The sequence below is a fragment of the Macaca fascicularis genome, chromosome 1 (assembly GCF_037993035.2).
Source record: "Macaca fascicularis isolate 582-1 chromosome 1, T2T-MFA8v1.1".
In the NCBI taxonomy this organism is placed as follows: Eukaryota; Metazoa; Chordata; class Mammalia; order Primates; family Cercopithecidae; genus Macaca; species Macaca fascicularis.
Genome location: NC_088375.1, coordinates 103810427 through 103829433, shown reverse-complemented (window position 1 = coordinate 103829433; position 19007 = coordinate 103810427).

Genomic DNA, 19007 nt, shown 5'->3' with positions numbered 1-19007 from the left:
GTTCCTTTGAGTAGCTACTAGACTGCCGTTTTTCACCATGAATGCACACTGATATATTTCAAGGCTACAGTGGAGTTGGAGTGTGGGATGTGGGACTGGAGAAAGTTATAAAACACAAAGCTCTCTGTTCTTATTGAGATTAGAACTTTTCTTTTTTTTTTTTTTTTTTTTTTTTGAGACGGAGTCTTGCTCTGTCGCCCAGGCTGGAGTGCAGTGGCCGGATCTCAGCTCATTGCAAGCTCCGCCTCCCGGGTTCACGCCATTCTCTTGCCTCAGCCTCGTGAGTAGCTGGGACTACAGGTGTCTGCCACCACGCCCGGCTAGTTTTTGTATTTCTTAGTAGAGACGGGGTTTCACCATGTTAGCCAGGATGGTCTCGATCTCCTGACCTCGTGATCCACCCGTCTCGGCCTCCCAAAGTGCTGGGATTACAGGCTTGAGCCACCGCGCCCGGCCGAGATTAGAACTTTTCTTGAATTGCCGCAAGTTGTTGGAAAATTTTCAGAACTCTGAAAAAGTTCTCTACAAAGTTAGTAAGTTTTCTCATTGCTTTATGGAAGAGAGGATTTTTTTTTTTTTTAAAAATAGGAGCCAACTTTATTGAAAAACAATCAAGGTCTCCAGCAACCAAATGATGACCAAAAGAAGAAAAAGCCACATTCAAATTAATAGGAAATTCCATTGCAATTTTTTTATGAACTCATCCCAACCCTTGATAGGTACGCTCTTGGTCTTGGGAAGGAGGCATCCCAATTCTCAATTCTCTGTCTCAAATTGAACTGAGAGAGAGAACTCCAGAGAGATAACACGAGAGAGCAGAGCACACCTTATTTACACTGTTCTAGTCTGTCCAGGTGCTGCCTAGTGGAGGAATCTCAGGTAGGGAGAAGGGAAACTTACCTGCAGATTTCTGGAGCAATAGATTAGAGGTGCAGAATACCTTAGAATTTCTAAATTAGCTTCTCGGTTGCCAACTCTTTCCTTCAACCAAGAGGGAGCACAGCACACCTTATTTACAAGGTTCTAACTGGATAGAGGCTGCCTGAAGGATTAGTCTTTGTTTTGACTAACTCAGATCTTAGGTAGGGAAAAGCACTCAGAAGATAGACTTTCTGGGGCTCTTTACTCCATCATTTCTATATATATGTTGAATTATAAACCTTTTAATATTAAAGCTAAAGTTATTCAGTATTTGTATACTCCTCCTTTAATAATTCATTGCAACTACCCATTATTTGGTTATTTTCTGAAATTTTTGCTCTAACATATTTTAACTTAAATATCAGTATTAGTGTTAGTATTATTTATCAGCAAACAGGCAGCTGGGTCTAGAGGAGGAGAGAAGGAAGAACACATATTTAGGGACCATCCTGAGAAAGAGTTTTTAACTGTAAGCCTGCTGAATGAGGAGACAGGAGCAAACCTCAAATATACCTGCCTGAAAAGTTAAGGGCTTTGGAATGGGCCAAGGCACGGGGATCATTGATTGCTCTCAGTGCAGAGTGAAGTCATGGGATGGGGAGATGAAGAAACTGTGTTCTCATGCTGATTTAGCGTCTCTACTGTTTTTTGAAACAGAGTCTTACTCTTTGCCCAGGCTGGAGTGCAGAGGCACGATCTCAACTCACTGCAACTTCTGCCTACTTGGTTCAAGCGATTCTCCTGCCTCAGCTCCCAGGTAGCTGGGATTACAGGAGCCCTCCACCACACCGGGCTAATTTTTGTATTTTTAGTAGAGATGGGGTTTTGCCATGATGGCCAGACTGGTCTTAAACTCCTGAGCTCAAGAGATCTGCTCGCTTTGGCCTCCTGAAGTGCTGGGATTACAGGCGTGAGCCATGGTGCCCATCTTCTTTGGGAATCTTAAAACTGGTTGGTGTCAGCTGGAAATCAGGATCTGAAAAACATCTTAATTAATTATTAATGAAAGCCTTGTGATTCTAACACCAGCGATTCTATCTGTAGGAACAATGAGGATGCAAATGGTCAGTATCTAGGGCTACGTGACTTTCAGTCACAAGGAAGTGGGTCAAACCTGATTCATGCTTCATTGTGACTATATTTCTGCCCAGAACCCCACCCCATCATTCTTATTAACGCTGTGGGGATGGTTTCATTGACAGCTGTGCACCTTGTCACTTACCCTAGGTGTGTACTGGAGTGAGTTATTTAATCTCTCTGGACATCTAGGATGCTGTATCACCTAGAAGGTGTGTGTAATGCTTAGACAACAGGGTTATTTTGAGAATGATTTGATGTATGTTCTGGATTAATTTAAACAATGCATATAAAGCCACAGGATATAGCAAATATTCAGTAATTACATTCTTCATGTACCTTAGTACTCAACTGGCACTTCTTATGGTTTGGGTTTCAAATAAAATAAATGTGACCACCCATCCCATATTACAGAGACATCCAGAGCCTTTCCCAGAATTTCTCTGAATTCCAGGGATTTAGGTTCTCAGGGTCATTACCTCCTGCAGACCTCTTATTCTTCCTAGACTCTATCACATTTGATCAACATTTCTCACCTATGTGGCACTTGCCCCCTGCCACACACACAGTCTCCTGCTGCAGATCCAGATCTGTCTTCCTTTAATTCCCCGAAGCATTACTAGCAAGCACCATTAGTGATGGCAGAGATCACAGTTACCTGGAGTTAGCAGTGGGGTAGCAACTTCAGTCCTTGCCTCCTCAGAAGAAAGAATTTGACTGAGTGGTATAAAGCAGAAAAAGAGACTGAGGCAAGTTTCAGAGTAGGAGTGCAAGTTTATTGAAAAAGGCTTTAGAACAGGAAAGAAAGGAAAATTCACTTGGAAGAGACCCAAGTGGGTGCCCGAAGGTCCAAGAGAGAAAATGGGAGCAAAAAGGGGCCTTTAACCTCGATCCTGGGACTTTTATAGGCTCGCCTCTTTCCCATGACTCTTCCCCTAGGGTGGGCTTTCTGCATGGGCAGTGCTCTCCTTACCCTTTGGAACTGAGCACATGCAGTGTGTTTAGGGAGTTACATGCATGCACGTCTGAGGCTTTCTTTCTTTTTTTGGTGGAGTGTACCTGGAATATCATCCTGCCCTCATTTTTGTCTCTTAACAAGCATACCCAGGAAGTTGCTTCTCCCTGGGGTCTGCATTCAATGAACACTTTGAATGTTAACAGGTGTGGACCATCAGGATATTGTCTCTCCCTGGCTACTGAATTATCATTTTTAGAGAGACAGTGTGATAATTGTGGAATCATCACCTGACATTTCTAGCTGGTTAGAGGAGAGCCCTCTCCTGCCTGCTCATGCCTCTGTAACTACCTGTAACGCACCAGGAAGTTATGGAAGTAAACTTACCACAGGACTTGTGGTTGGTGTGTGTGAAAGTGCATGTGATATGCCTGAGAAAGGAAAAAAAAACAAACAAACAACTTTTATCTGAGGAATGCCAGTCCTTTTAAATGATCAGGCACAGAGAAACATTAAAATAAGACAGCATTCATGCCCTACTGTCCCCCTTGAGCTATGTATTCATCTCTTGAAACTGCTTGTTATTAGGACAAGTAGCTAGAAGTTAACCTAACTATGCCACACCAGACACTATAACTCACACCTTGCAGCTAAATAGTGTATAACCAATCACTGATCAATGTTACAAGGAGAATTCCTGACAAGCAACTTTGTATCAGCCCATCCCTGTCCCCCACTTTTGCCTTTAAAAAGCTGCTTGTAACAAAGGCTAAACAGAGCACATGTCCAAGGTTACTTGGGGCCGAGTTTTCCAGGCAGCTGTCCTCACTTTGGCTCAAGTAAAGGCTTTCAATAATAAGTTGTGCCTCTGCCTCCTCCTTTTAGGTTGACATGCCTCAGAACAGAATGGAAGGGATGCTAAAAAACAGATTAGTCTTCTGGATTTTTTTTTTTTTTTTTTTTGAGACGGAGTCTTGCTCTGTAGCCCGGGCTGGAGTGCAGTGGCCGGATCTCAGCTCACTGCAAGCTCCGCCTCCCGGGTTTACGCCATTCTCCTGCCTCAGCCTCCGGAGTAGCTGGGACTACAGGCGCCCGCCACCTCGCCCGGCTAGTTTTTTGTATTTTTAGTAGAGACGGGGTTTCACGGTGTTAGCCAGGATGGTCTCGATCTCCTGACCTCGTGATCCGCCCGTCTCGGCCTCCCAAAGTGCTGGGATTACAGGCTTGAGCCACCGCGCCCGGCCGATTTTTTTTTTTTTTTTTTTTTGTCAGTTCCTGGTCTTTTGCCAGCGTGGGGTGTATATTGGCTGACTCTCTCTTCCTGTTTCCAGACTATGCTACATTGCTGGTTCCTTCTCTCCATGCTGTTCCTTCCTGCTCTCACAAAATGGTTCCCGTTTCAAACAGTTCCCCAAAAAAGAGACCTCTCAGGAGAGGCGCACTGACATGTGTGGGAGTGAGTCCCATAACACTTGAAGGTGACCAATAGGTGAGCTGCTCAGAGTTTGCTCCAATAGAAAAAGTTTGTGGCCATGATGCACAAATGGCCTGTGGAAGATATTTATCTATTAGCAGGTAGGATAGGAGGGAAATTAAGCCAATATCAAACGTTATTTCTTCTAAGATGTTGCAGAGCAGTTTGGGGGAGAGCACAGACTAGACTCCAGGTGAACTACATGAAGCCACACAGTGAGAAGGGCTAGCAGCTGTGAGACTGCGCGCAGGGTGAGCCTTGAGCTTGTTCTTAGAAGCCAGATCCTGCCCCTTAACTAGCTCTGTGACCTTTTACCCATTGCATAACCCCTCTGTATATCAAGCCTCATATCCCTAAACTGAGTTTATAAGTAGTGCCCTGAGTGTGTGGGAGTGGAGCTAAGCCTCCAGGACGATAGGCTATAGGACTTCGGATCCTGGTTCCCAGCAAAAGATAAATGCCAATATTTGCATTGGGTATAGGGGGAGTGAACACTTCCCACAAAGGCCTTTGTTCTTTTGTCCACAGCTTGTTACTTAGGCAACTGACAACTGAAGTTTGTGGAAAACCAGAAAGGAAATGAAATCATTAATTGGGGTAGGGACGAAGGAAAACCACGAAGAACAGGAGGGGCCTAGCTGAGCCTTGCTGTAAGAGCATGACTTTTGTGCCTTACCATAGGCTGACACTGGGGACCAGGGCTACTTGAGGCAGGGCTGTGAACACAGGGAAGCTGGCAAGCGGCGGGAGGTGTGTCTGAGAACACCGCTTGGCTGCCTGTGCCTGCGGAGAGGGGCTGTTCAGCGCAATGCCAGGAACGCCATAGAGTGAGGCTGTTTCCACATTTATTCTGTAGTTACCTACTGAGTATATACTGCGGGCACTGGAATAAGCTGAAAAAGCTTTCTTTAAAATGGTGGGCTGTCACCACAGAACTAACTTACTAGCCAGAAGTCAAACAAGAATTAACTTGTGTAAGCCAAAAATAAAATTCTAAGCCACCAAATGACTAAATAGACCCCCACCCCCCAGTCAAGGGGATTCCAAAAAACCCTGAAAAACTAGCTTAGGCCATGATAGGAAGTGGGGGTCAGATATGCCTTATGGCACTCCTCTCCATTGAGATTTCAGGCACAACTAGCCAGCATTAACATTAAAACAGATCTTAAGAGTGACAAAACTGACTCTTTGTAGCAATAAGAAACATCACAAAATGACAGACAGCAGGCCCTGAAGGAAAAATAGCTTACCCCGAAATATATTTCTTTGACATATTTTGAAATGGCCCTGCAATGCTGTTCCTTGTGGGGGAAATTTATACTCTGTAGAGAACACCCTTCCTTTTCCAGGTGTTTTGCGGATTCTGAAGACATTAGCTGAGAGTCTAGCACCTTTTAAAGGTCTGAATAGGAAACATTTGCCATCTATTGTCTCTAACGGTGGCCACCTATGAGACTTCCTCAACATAATAAGAACCTTGGTCTCCACAACCCCTTTTCTTAACCCAGATGCTCCTTTCTATTGATTCTAGGTCTTCAGATAATAATTTAACTCTTTCAACCAATGGTCAATCAGAAAATTTTGAATCCACCCATGACCTGTAAGCCCTTGTTTCGAGTTGTCTCACCTTTCTGGATCAATACATGTACCTCACATGTATTGATTGATGTCTGCCTATAACTTCTGTTCCCCTAAAATGTATAAAATCCATCTGTAATCCAACCACTTTGGGCACTGTTTTCAGGACCTCCTGGAGCTGTGTCATGGGTCATGGTCCTCACATTTGGCTCGGAATAAGCCTCTTCAAATATTTTACAAAGTTTGACATTAAAAAATTTTTTTTTGGTCAAATATTGCTAGTTCCATCCTGGAAGATTGTGTAAGTCCTCCTAGGCTCAAGCTTTTCTTCTTTTCTTACCTTGTCCCTTCCTGTTGTTTCCTCTGTAGCTGAACAGGTGGCAGCTGGCCTACCATGGGCTACTGCTCTGAGGACCAGCCCTTCACTGGGCCTCACAGCTCCTGGGATTCAGCTGCCTCCTGCTCAGTGAGTGGCGGGGTCCCTGGGAAGGGAGGGCAGTTGGGTGGGGCTGGGCTAGGTGGGTCCTGATCACTGGGTGGGCTGTTCAGGTTCTGATGTCTTTGTGGAACAAAAAGAAAAGAGCGCTCTGTTATGATTTACAAATGCAGCGTATTTGTTTGGAAATGGCCCTTTGGTGGTGAGGAGGTTGGGAACCCTGGGCCAGGGCAGTCTTGGCTGCATTAAGGGCACATTTACCAGGGAGGTGAGGCCACATCTGCTTCATTGGCAGGGACAGTAAGAGAACCTGGAGTGTCCCTGCATCTGCCACAGGGAGCTGGAGAAGAAAGTCCCTGCCATTATGGGCTCCAGACAGAGATGTGGGGACAGTGGAGACAGCACCAGGGAGAAGAGTTTCAGTATCATACATGAGTTGAGAGGAAACTACTGTTGGTTTTCCATTGTAATGATAGAAAGGAAGTGTCAGAAAAGTGGAGAAAACTTTCTTATGTGTGAGTTACATTTTATCTTTTTAAATGAATTTTTAACTCCACCTCAATTACAACCAGATCCTGCCTGGCTTGTTTTTTCTTCTTCTTCAGGATTAGCAACTCTGTAGATCAGAGCGCTCTTGCTCCCTTCCTTCTCTCCCTCTCTCTCTCTCTCTCTCTCTGAGTCTTCGTCTTCCTCCTGGCTGTGCTCACCATCCAGTTTCTGGGGCAGATCTTTCCTGGCAGCCTGAGGGCTGAGACTTGTTTCTTCTTCCAGGAAGTGGGGTCTGTCAGGGTTGACTATTCAACCCTCAGCTAACCAGAAGTCCCTGCTCTGCTCAGCCGCTCAACGTGCCTGCTTCTCCTTCCCAGGAGAGGGCCAAGCCTACCCACCGCCCTGTGTCTGATCCTGAACCTTCTGCCTTCACCTTGTGACTATCAACAGTTCTTGTTCCCGTTGTGTCCGGTGCTCCTCTTGGACCAGATTTTCTCTCCACTTGGCTACCTCAGTGACATCTCCCTACAAGTTCTTCTTTCCAGTATTCTTATTTTTTTTCCCCAGTCTTTATTGAATTATTTTCATTAGCATAAAAACATAAAATAATCCTACAAATTCACACTCCCTCCAGTACTGCACCGTTTTGTAGCATTTTTTTTGAAATAATTATCTATATTCCCTAGTTCCAACCTGCTCCTTTCCTGCCTTTGTCTCTTTTATAAATAGAGATAGATCTCATTCACATACCATAAATTCATGAATATAAAGGGTATGATGCAGTTCTTTTCAGTATATTTGCAAGATTGTACAATCATGAGCACTATTTAATTTCAGAACACTTTCATCACCCCCAAAGAAACCCCATACCTATTAGTAGTCACTTTCTCTTTCCCTCTCCTATACCACCCGGAAACCATTAATCTACTTTTTGTGTCTATGGATTTGCCTTTGATGGACACATCTTATAAACAGAATCATACACTATGTGACCTTTTATGTCTGGCTTCTCTCACTTATCCTAATATTCTTAAGATTTATTCATGTTGTAGCATGTATGAGTACTTCATTCCTTTTTGTGGATGAATAATATTCTATTGTATGGATATACCACAACTTGTTTTTAAAGTTTTTTTATTATTGTTTTGAATAAAGATGAGGTCTCACTAAGTTGCCCAGGTTGGTCTTGAACTCCTGGGCTCAAGCGAACTTCTCACCTTGGCCTCCCAAAATGCTGTGATTCCAGGCATGAGCCAACACAACCAGCCTACAACTGTTTATTCACTGATCAGTTGGTGGAATCTGAATTGTATCTGATTTTAGGCTTTTAGGTTATTATAAATAACTCTGCTATGAACATTCATGTACATGTACATTTTGTGTAGATGTATGTTTTATTTGTTTTCATTTCTCTTAGATATATACCTAGGAATAGAATTGCTGGGTCAGATAGCCATCCTCACTCTCTTGCAGTATTGCAGTAGCCTCACGGTCTTCTTGCTTCTGTTTTTAGCCTTGTAAGTTTATTCTCAAAATAGCATAATAAGAATAGAGTAATTCTAAGAATAGAGTAATTCTTAAGTTTATTCTCAAAATAGCATAATAAGAATACAGTATTCTAAGAATAGAGTAATTCTTAGAAAACTGTAGGTTATATCATATTACTTACTCCTTAGCTCATGGCTATAACCTACGTGATTCCTTCCATGGCTTCCATTTCACCTGCAAGACCCTGCACCATCTAACCAGATCTCTCACATTCTCTGTCCTTATTCCACCCTGCTATTCTTTCAGCAGACAAGGCATGTTTCTGCCTCAGGGCCTGTGCTTCTATCTGGAATTCCCTTTCTCCAGGTATTTGCTTGTCTCATTTCCTGACTTTCTGCAGGTTTTTGCACAAATTTTATCTTAGTGGAGTCTACCCTGACGACTCTATTTAAAACTGCAACCTCCTCCTGATGCCCTTCTCCCTCCTCCTTGAACGTTCATTCACAGCACTTATTACAGAAATGTGAAGCAGGGTGTGTTTAGCATGGGTTTGTTTACCTAAGACCTGAAACTATAAAAATTCTAGAAGATAACATTGAAAAACTCTTCTAGACATTGGCTTAGGCAAGGATTTCATGACCAAGAACCCAAAAGCAAATGCAATAAAAACAAAGATAAATAGCTGGGACCTAATTAAACTAAAGAGCTTTTGCATGGCAAAAGGAACAGTCAGCAGAATGAACAGACAACCCACAGAATGGGAGAAAAATCTTCACAATCTATACATCTGACAAAGTACTTCTATCCAGAATCTGCAACGAACTCAAACAAATCAGTAAGAATAAAACCAAACAAACCCATCAAAAAGTGGGCTAAGGAAATGAATGAACAATTCTCAAAAGAAGATATACAAATGTCCAACAAACATATGAAAAAATGCTCAACATCGCTAATGATCAGGGAAATGCAAATCAAAACCACAGTGCGTTACCACCTTACTCCTGCAAGAATGGCCATAATCAAAAAATAAAAAAACGGAGGATGTTGGCATGGATGTGGTGAACAGGGAATACTTCTACACTGCTGATGGTAATGTAAACTAGTAGAGCCGCTATGGAAAACAGTGTGGAGATTTCTTAAAGACCCAAAAGTAGAATTACCATTTGATCCAGCAATCCCACTACTGGGTATCTACCCAGAGGAAAAGAAGTCATTATTTGAAAAAGATACTTGCACACGCATGTTTATAGCAGCACAATTCACAATTGTAAAATCATGGAACCAACCCGAATGCCCATCAACCAATGAGTGGATAAAGAAACTGTGGTATATATATATGATGGAATAGTACACAGCCATAAAAAGGGATGAATTAACAGCATTTGCAGTGACCTGGATGAGACTGGAGACTATTATTCTAAGTGAAGTAACTCAGGAATGGAAAACCAAACATCGTATGTTCTCACTGATATGTGGTAGCTAAGCTATGAAGACACAATGGCATAAGAATGATACAATGGACTCAATGGACTTCGGGGACTTGGAGGGAAGAGTGGAAGGAGGGTGAGGGGTAAAAGATACATTATGGTGCAGTGTAGACTGCTTGGGTGATGGGTGCACCAAAATCTCACAAATCACCACTAAAGAACTTACTTCTGTAACCAAATGTCACCTGTATCCCAATAGCTTATGGAAAACAAACAAACAAACAAACAAACAAACAAAAAACCCCAAAAACAAATGGGCCAATGAGGACTCAAAGAGTAAGTTGTGCATCCTAGTATGTAGATACCATTGTTATTCTCAGGAAACTGGAATCGTGATGAGTCAGTGAACTCATCCAAGACTCAATTCAGTGACAGAGCTGGGATTCAGACTAAAATCCTGGCTCCTCACCATTACATTATACTGGTTAAATCAATTATAGTCTTTCCACATGATAGTGCACTGCTTAGGTAATAAAAAGGATAAATTACATTTTAATATATGTTAATGGGAAGGTGTCCATGAAATATTGTGTGCTATGGAACAGCATGTATAGTATTATCCTAGTGTTATAAATATTTTTATACATATATATATTCACATCTGTTTTCGTGGGCATAAAGCAAGTCTAAAAGTTGTAAAAGAGTCCACAGTGGCTATCTTCTAGGATCTGTCTTTTTCTCTGTATCATTAGATTGTCTGTAACACTTAGAAAAAAAGATCATCTATTAAAATTTTTGGGAAAGGCGGTGACAGGATCATAGTTGTGCTCAGGAACATTAAGTCACATGCACGACAACAGGAAGATTCTCATCTTGGAAACCAGTGAAAGTGTTTATTCTAACTTTCACATTCTATTGTGTTGAAATGACCCCTTTATAGTCTTTACTGAAATCACTCCAAAACATTTCTGGGTCTGTCTAAACAGTACCAGCAAAGTGGAAAATGTGGTCTAACTGATCCAAATGGGAAATCCCCATGAATGGCTCACAAGCTCGACTGTTCATCAGACCACCTGCAGAGCTCCTAAAAACAAATGTCTGGGCCCTATCCCCAAACTAGGTATCATCTGCAATTTTTTTTAATGTCAAAAGGTAATTCTGACACATAATCAAGATTGAGAAGTGAAAACACTGGCCTATTGGAGTATTTGTGAAATTCAAATGGTCACATTCTTGGCAAGGAGAAGTTTGTCTTCCAAGGTGGTCCTTGGTGTGTCCTCTGTGCATAGAACAGTACATGTTGGTTGAATGAAGGACAGAATGAATGATGAGAGCCCACAGATTGGCATTTCTGTGATGTATTCAGCATGATTGAGAGTCTGAGCCTCAGACTGTGAGCCTGATCCCCAGAAGCTCTATCTCATCTATTTTCTAGAACTGACGTGACTTGGATAAACAAAATCTTACTAAGAAGTGTCATACGACACTGATTGACAAAACCACATTGCTTATTTATTAATTTACAGTAAAAAGTATACTTGTCAACTGGGCAGAAAGAAATTCTCATTAGCCTGACCAGAATGTCCTGTTCCCAAAGCAGGCCATATGGGAAACCAAGACATCGATGGGCTACTTGGGGAGTTGTGAGTCAGGGCAGGTGAGCAGATGCAGCTGGTGTTGACTCCACCAGCTTTCTAGAGTCTGAGCTCTCCATACCATAGTAGGATTTACTGCCTGGGGCCTAGAATTCTCCTTTAACTATCTCTGTCATTCACCTTTCTTTATGCTCCATTTCTTACTAACCTCCTACCCTGACCCTGAGATCGATATATTGTTTCTTTGGTCATGTTCATCTGGGAGACTGAGTTGTGCCCTGGTGTGTGAGCTGGAATCTCTATACCTATTCTGTGACCTAAGTAGGTGGCTTTATATTTACTTTCCAGAAACAAAAAAACCCACTCACTTTATCTCCCTCATTTCCAAGTTCTAGTAGAGGGTGTGGAGAGAGGACATCCATCAGCACACTGCATCCCACCAGCTGAACCACCAAACTGCACTGGTAAACAGACTCAGTGAGAAAAACTGGATTGGCGAATGGGATTCTGTAGCTCACAATGTTGGAATCTTCACCTATTTTATCACTTAGCTTTTCAGCAAGAACCTTTCATATTTAAGACAGCAAAACAAAAACAGCAAAATTCTAGAAAAATGTAATATATAATGTCTATTCAAATTAAGAATCATCATGAAATGACAAATTTCTAGAAAAATATACATCACCAAAATTAATTTCTCTCACAAAAACAACACAGAAAGTATAAAACTTATGTCAGTATCCTATTACTAGGGCATTGCTTCAAACCTTTAAAGAACTGGTAGTTTCTGTTCTAACAAATATGTTCTAAAGCTTGTCAGAAGATAGGTTTATTTGTGTCTTGGAAAACCTGAGAAATCACAAAAAAATGAAATAAAGTCCCATCAAATTTTCTGGGTCATTGTGCCCAGATTCATGGTCACACATTATTCTGGATGTTCCTGTGTGGATGTTTGGGGATGAGGTTAGCATTTAAATTAGTGGACTTTGAATAGGACAGATTGCCCTCCGTAATGTCAGGAGGCCTCATTCAGTCAAATGAAGCCCTTGATAGAACAAAAGGCTGACAACCTTGAGCAAGAAAACTTCCCTAGGAGATTGCCTTCCGACTTCATCTGCAATACCACCTCTTCCTGGCTTTCTAGAACACTCTGCCTTTAGACTCAAACTTCAAGTATTTTCTGACTCTCCAGTTTCATGGCCTCCCACAACATATTTTGAACTCACAAAGCATCCATAATCACATGAGCCAATACATAGAAGTGTGTGTGTGTGTGTGTGTGTGTGTGTGTGTGTACTATTGGTTCTGTTTCATTGGAAGAAAATTCACTAGGAGTCCTACTTCCTCCTGCACTTCTAGCACCCCTACTAAGTGGCTGTGCCTCTGTGTACACTACACCAATGACAGGAACCTCACTGTGTCCCAAAGCTTTTATTTTTTTGTTTTTTTGGATGACTCAGACTACAGAAAACTGTCTTTAATATGAGTCAAAACCTTCCCCCCTCTGTCTTCTTCTGATACTAGTTTCCAACTGGAGGTGACTCCTTACAAATAGGACTCCTCATTCACTGAATGGCTCTTCAAGTGCTATTCAGAGTAGAGCAGAGGTAAGTGCCTGGTATCACTGTTCTTTTCTTGTTTGAAAACCCTGATTTCTCTCCTTCCACATAGTTTCCTGACACGTGTGCCAACTGTGGTTTCTCTGGATCTCCTAACCTAGGGGCTGTGATATGGTTTGGCTGTGTCCCTACCCAAATCTCATCTTGAATTGTAGTTCTCATAATCCCCACGTGTCATGGGAGGGACCTGGTGCTAGGTAATTTAATCATAGGGGCAGTTACCCCCATGCTGTTTTCATGACAGTGAGTGAGTTCTCATGGGATCTGATGGTTTATAAGGGAATGCCCCCCTTTGCTTGGCACTTCTCCTTTATGGCACCCTGTGAAGAAGGTGTCTTTCTTTCCCTTAGCCTTCTACTGTGATTGTAAGTTTCCTGAGGCTTTCCAGACACGTGGAACTGTGAGTCAATTAAACCTTTTTTCTTTATAAATTACCCAGACTCGGGTATTTCTTCATAGCAACGTGAGAATGGACTAATACATACTGAGAAGGTTGAATGTTTCCTGGAGATGGTGATCACCAATACACTGCATCCCCAATCTCCTGGGAAAGAAGTGTCTCCAGAGTTGGGCACACTCACCTTGCTGGCAATTTGTTAAGCTCAACAGACGCCTCCAAGATCTAAGGTGACAGTTTTCTGGTCCCTGAAGTTTCTGACCACATACAGAAGGCCAGCATTGCACTGGCTCAGGCTCAGGCAGGCTCACAGCCAAGGTTGGGGGCTGATCCTGGTGCCCCACTCTGCTCCAGCTTCTTGGGGAGGCCCTTGCTCTCCCAGGTCACATTCAGATCCTCTGTGGTCCCTAGAGCAACCAGCCTGCTGTGATGGATGATGACTCAGCCAGGATCTGGGAAAGAAGGGAACAAAATAATTATTATTGCATTTGAAGAGCACATTCTTTGTGTATTATCTCAATAGTTTCAGAGCTCCTTGCTAGACAGACAGGGCATTCTGTAGCCAAAGAAACTGAGACCTGGAGAAGTGAAATAGTTTGCTCGAAGTCACATACTGAAAAAGTTCCAGATTTAGGGAAGGAAACATAGCTGAGCCTCTCACCTCTCTCCATCATCTGTACATCTTGCCCACACCACACAGTTGAATTCATATCTGTTTGTTCTCCACACTTATATTCAGACCCTTACAAACCCTAAAGCACTTGGAGGGGACAATGAAACCTTTTGGGAAATAACTTCCACATGCAAATTCTGAAAAACAGTTTCTGGAAAGTATTGTAAGGCTCTTAAGCTCTCATTCATATGGACAGCATAAAAGGTTAAGATGTGAAGATAAGAGGAAGAGAATTAATTTGGAGAAAGCTATGCCATGAATCCGATTCCACCAATGGTTGCCTCCCCTCACATCAAGCCTGCTGAGAGGGGCATCAATGAGACCACTCATAGAGTTAGCTGCATGTGCATTTGACTCCTCGATGGGGATGCAGTTTCCCCACTGGCCATCCTGACTCTGCGGCCATTGGCTGTTTCAGCAGCATCTCCCTCTTTGTTTCTCAGGTGTGAGTCAGGCACCTGTGCAGTGCATCTCCAAGCTGCATCAAAGAACCAGAGACAAAAGAGAAAGAACAAATGGCCACTCTGAGAATGCATTACATATGAGAAGGTAGGTGACAGATCCTCAACATAGGGAAGGAGGGATAGCCAAGAAACCTATCAAAATGCTACATGACAGAAAAGGTAAACCTAAACATTGTCAAGCCTAGAGCACGAACTACTTGTTGACCAAAATAGGAATAGTTAAGGAAAGGCTTTCCTCTTGCCTCTTCCAAGAGTTGCAACAACTTCGCATGAAGTCTGTTTAAAGGTTCTGATTTTCATCCACATTAAGGAGTTTCAGACATTTTCTTCTCCATCCACTAGCCATTTTACACAGTCATGTGCCTATAATCTTGAGTCCTCACTCAGTGTTGAACCCAGATACCTGGGCCCTATTGTGAGAAAATTGAGAAAACATCTACCACCCTCAGCATTTGGAGGACTGTTTCTTATTGTCATCTTTGCCCTCCAGCTTTAAACATTTCAGCACAGTTGGGTGAATTAACAGATCAGTTTAGGTCCCTTCAATATTGGAGAACTAGCAGTGACTCACATTGCTCCACCTAACGTCCAAACGTGCTACATTAAGACCCTTATTTTGGCTTCATTAAAGTTCTCTCTATTTTTCCCACGTCCTAATAAACACTTAAAATGTTTACCCTCCTAGATAGAGTCCCTCCACCCCGCTCAACTCTCTCATTTCTTTTCCCCATTCTCACGGAAATCACTCTAAGTCTCCTCATTATCTGTTGTGCAGGCATAACTCTTCTATTTGGTAGTGGCCCCAAGGCTAGCAGCTGTAGCTCAGACCTTTAAGCCTGGCTCAGCACTAGGATCTACTCCAGGTGCTTTACTTTACTTTTATTGTGACTTTTCCTAGCAGGAGTGACCCTGAGGCTAGAGACTATAGCTTGGCCCACTTAGAATCTCAGCTTCACTCAATATCAGAATCCACTCTAACATTCTCCTTTACTTTCATTTGAGCTCTTACAGATGAAAATAACCAAGAGATTATATTTTTAGCCTTTTTCTTGGTACTTTGCATTTCCTTATGCATCTAGTGAGCCAGACCTCAGTCCAGCTACACAGTTGTGCTGCAAGTCCCAGGGGTGGCAACTCATCATTTCTGCCATATTGAGCAGCTTACCTTTAAGCCGTGACTTGGTCCATGGGCTCCTTCCGTTACGTGTCAATACCACACGGGAGTCCTTTGCTTCAAGCCAGTGGGACAAGGAAAGTCAGTCATCTCTTCATTGTCTCAACCTGGACGTTAAGCAATCACATTTCATTGATCAAAACTCAATCACAGAGTTCACCAAACTTTGGGAGTGTCTGGGGAAAATGTAATCTTCCTGTATGGCCAGGAAAATATAAAGGAAATCTCTGATGGACGTTACCTCTATCCTCATAGATGTTCAAGTAAAAACTATTGAATAATTGAATTAATTTACTTCTAAAACTGTTTGGGTCTGCTTTGATTTTGTTTTTCCTGGTGTAGACTTGTGCCTTGTACATTTTTTAATAATAGCACTTTGTGGTTTTTATTTCTTTTTGGGACTATTTTAGTAGATTATACTTTTCTAGACAATGAGCCACTAAAGTCTTCAAATATAGTAGCCTAAGTTATTTATAGTATTAGCATTGTTTTTATAATCTCTGCTGCCTTTATTGCTGTGTTCTGTTTTCTATTTCTAAATTGTATTGTTTGTAGGCCTTCTTTTTCTTTTCTGTGGTCATTCTTGCTAGGTTTCTGTCTATTGTTTTGTCTTCTTAAGAAGCCAGCATGTGGCTTTGTTGACCAGGTCTGCTGTATCTTTATTTCCGTTGCATTCATTTCCCCTTTTATTCTTATATTCAATTTCTTTTATATTCTCTGAGTTTATTACTTTTTTTTCTAATCTTATGAAGTGGACAATTGCTCATTAATTTGTAGCCCTTTTTGTTTTCTAATATTAAGTTTTAAAAAAATTTTCTAAATACTATTTTGACTATAGCCCATGAATTTATACATATACTATTATTATTATTTAGAAAATTGTTTTGTAACTTCCAAAAATGATGATTTATATAATCATTTTCTATTGATTTCTGTACAACTGGCATTGAAGTTGCAGAAGAATAATACTAACTCTTTAATATTTATTGAAAGTTGATTTTGGCTCAGTATATTGTCAAGTTTTATGACTCTTCCATGTGAACTTGAAAATAATATGCATTATCTCATTATTGGGTATTAGGTTTGATATTTATCTATTAAATCAAATCAGTCAATTGTGTTGTTCAAATCTTCTCTCTCCTTCCTAAATTTTGTCTATGTGCTTTTTCAATTACTAAGAGACTTATGTTAAGATTGCCTTAACACAATAGAATGAGTTCTGCATTCTCTATGGTCTCTACCTGAAGCAGTGGCTGCCTGGCCCAAAAGTGTTGGAGGCTATCAACTTGTACAGCATGCTACTGTACTGAATACTAAAGGCAACTGTAACACAACTGCAAACATTTGTGTATCTAAACATATCTAAACATGGAACAGGTCCATTAAAAATACGGTATAAAAGATGAAATATTGTATACCTGTATAAAGCAGTTACCATGAATGGAGCTTGTATGATATCTTCAATGGTTTGTAGAAAATAATTGCCAGCTTTAAATTGTATACCTGAGTAAACTATCTTCAAAAATGAGGGCAAAAGAAAGGTATTTCCAGTCAAATTAAATCTGAGAACATTTATCACCAACAGACAATCACTAAAGGACTATTTTGTGAAGAAGAAAAATGGTCTGGAAGAAAAGGTTGAAAACAAAAGGAACGCCGAGAATAGAAAGTGGTAAACAGAAAGGATACTTGACCACTGGTTGCATAAAAATACTAAAAATTTATAATTGTTGCAGTGAAAGATAGAAGGGTAATATTGGGTAACTATAATATTTAGCATAAGAAGAAAATGAGAAGAGCGAAAGTGCTCTAAATTCCTTTTCAATTTCTGGAAGTGAGTGGAGATCCTGATTTAGAATTTGAATTAGGTATGTGTGTTAATACATTAAGTCAAATCCTAAATGAAGAGAAATGCATGTATAACTTCTACAAAAGCAGAGGAGTAAATAAAGTAAAATTTCAAACTTAACTACATAAAGGAAAGTAGAAAAGATACAGAGAAAACAGAAAAATAGAAAGATATAATAAGATGAGAGAAATAATGCCATATGCATCATCTATCGCAATACCTCAAATGGAAAAACATCTCACTAATTAGACAACCGACATGAACAGATTACACAGAAAACCCAACCCAGCCATCCACAATCCGACTATTTATATATGGAAATCCAGAGTTTACAAGAGACATTATTAGGGAGGAAGGGAATCATACAACTATTCTAAATACAACAATGTGTAAAAATGCTTTCAATAACACGTTCTCATAATATATAATGCAAAACTCACAAAATTGCAAGAAGAAAACGACAAATCTATTTTCCCAGCCTCCAGAACTATGACAAATGAATGTCTGCTATTTATAAATTACTCAGTCCCAGATATTTTGTTATAGCAGCACAAATGGACTAAGACAGCCTCCCGTGTGGCCTGTCTTTGGGAACAGGATGCACTGGTCAGGCTAACAGGAATATCTAATCCAGTTTAAGAGCATACTTCTTTTTTTTTTTTTTTTGAGACGGAGTCTTGCTCTGTTGCCCCGGCTGCAGTACAGTGGTGCAATCTCGGCTCACTGCAAGCTCCACCTCCCGGGTTCACGCCATTCTCCAGCCTCAGCCTCCCGAGTAGCTGGGGCTACAGTCGCCCGCCACCACGCCCGGCTAAGTTTTTGTATTTTTAGCAGAGACAGGGTTTCACCATGTTGCTAGGATGGTCTCGATCTCCTGACCTCATGATCCACCTGCCTCGGCCTCCGAAAGTGCTGGGATTATAGGCTTGAGCCACCGCGCCTGGCCAAAGAGCATACTTCTTACTGTAAATCAACAAACAAGCATTCTAGTTTTGTCTATTCATGTCTCATGGCATTTGTTAGCAAAATTTTGCATCCCCAAGGAAAGCCAGAGCTGGGCAGTGGATGAGATACAGTTTCTGGGCTCAGTTTTAGAGTCTGAGGGTCGAACTCTGTACCTTGGTAAACACATCAAAGTAATGATAACCTGAGGGGTCTTGTCATTCATTCCTTCACTCAACCAACATCTACTGGGCTATGTTCTGAGGATTATTATTTTAAAAGGCAAACTCTCAGCCTCTCCTTACCTTGTATGTTCCAGCTTAAATTTTATGAAGCCTCCATATAGATTAGATTTCAGTGCCCAACCCTGACCATGCCCACACAGACATGGACACATGCTGTTCCATACCACAATTAATATTTCACTGATGTCTTCCCATTTAAATATA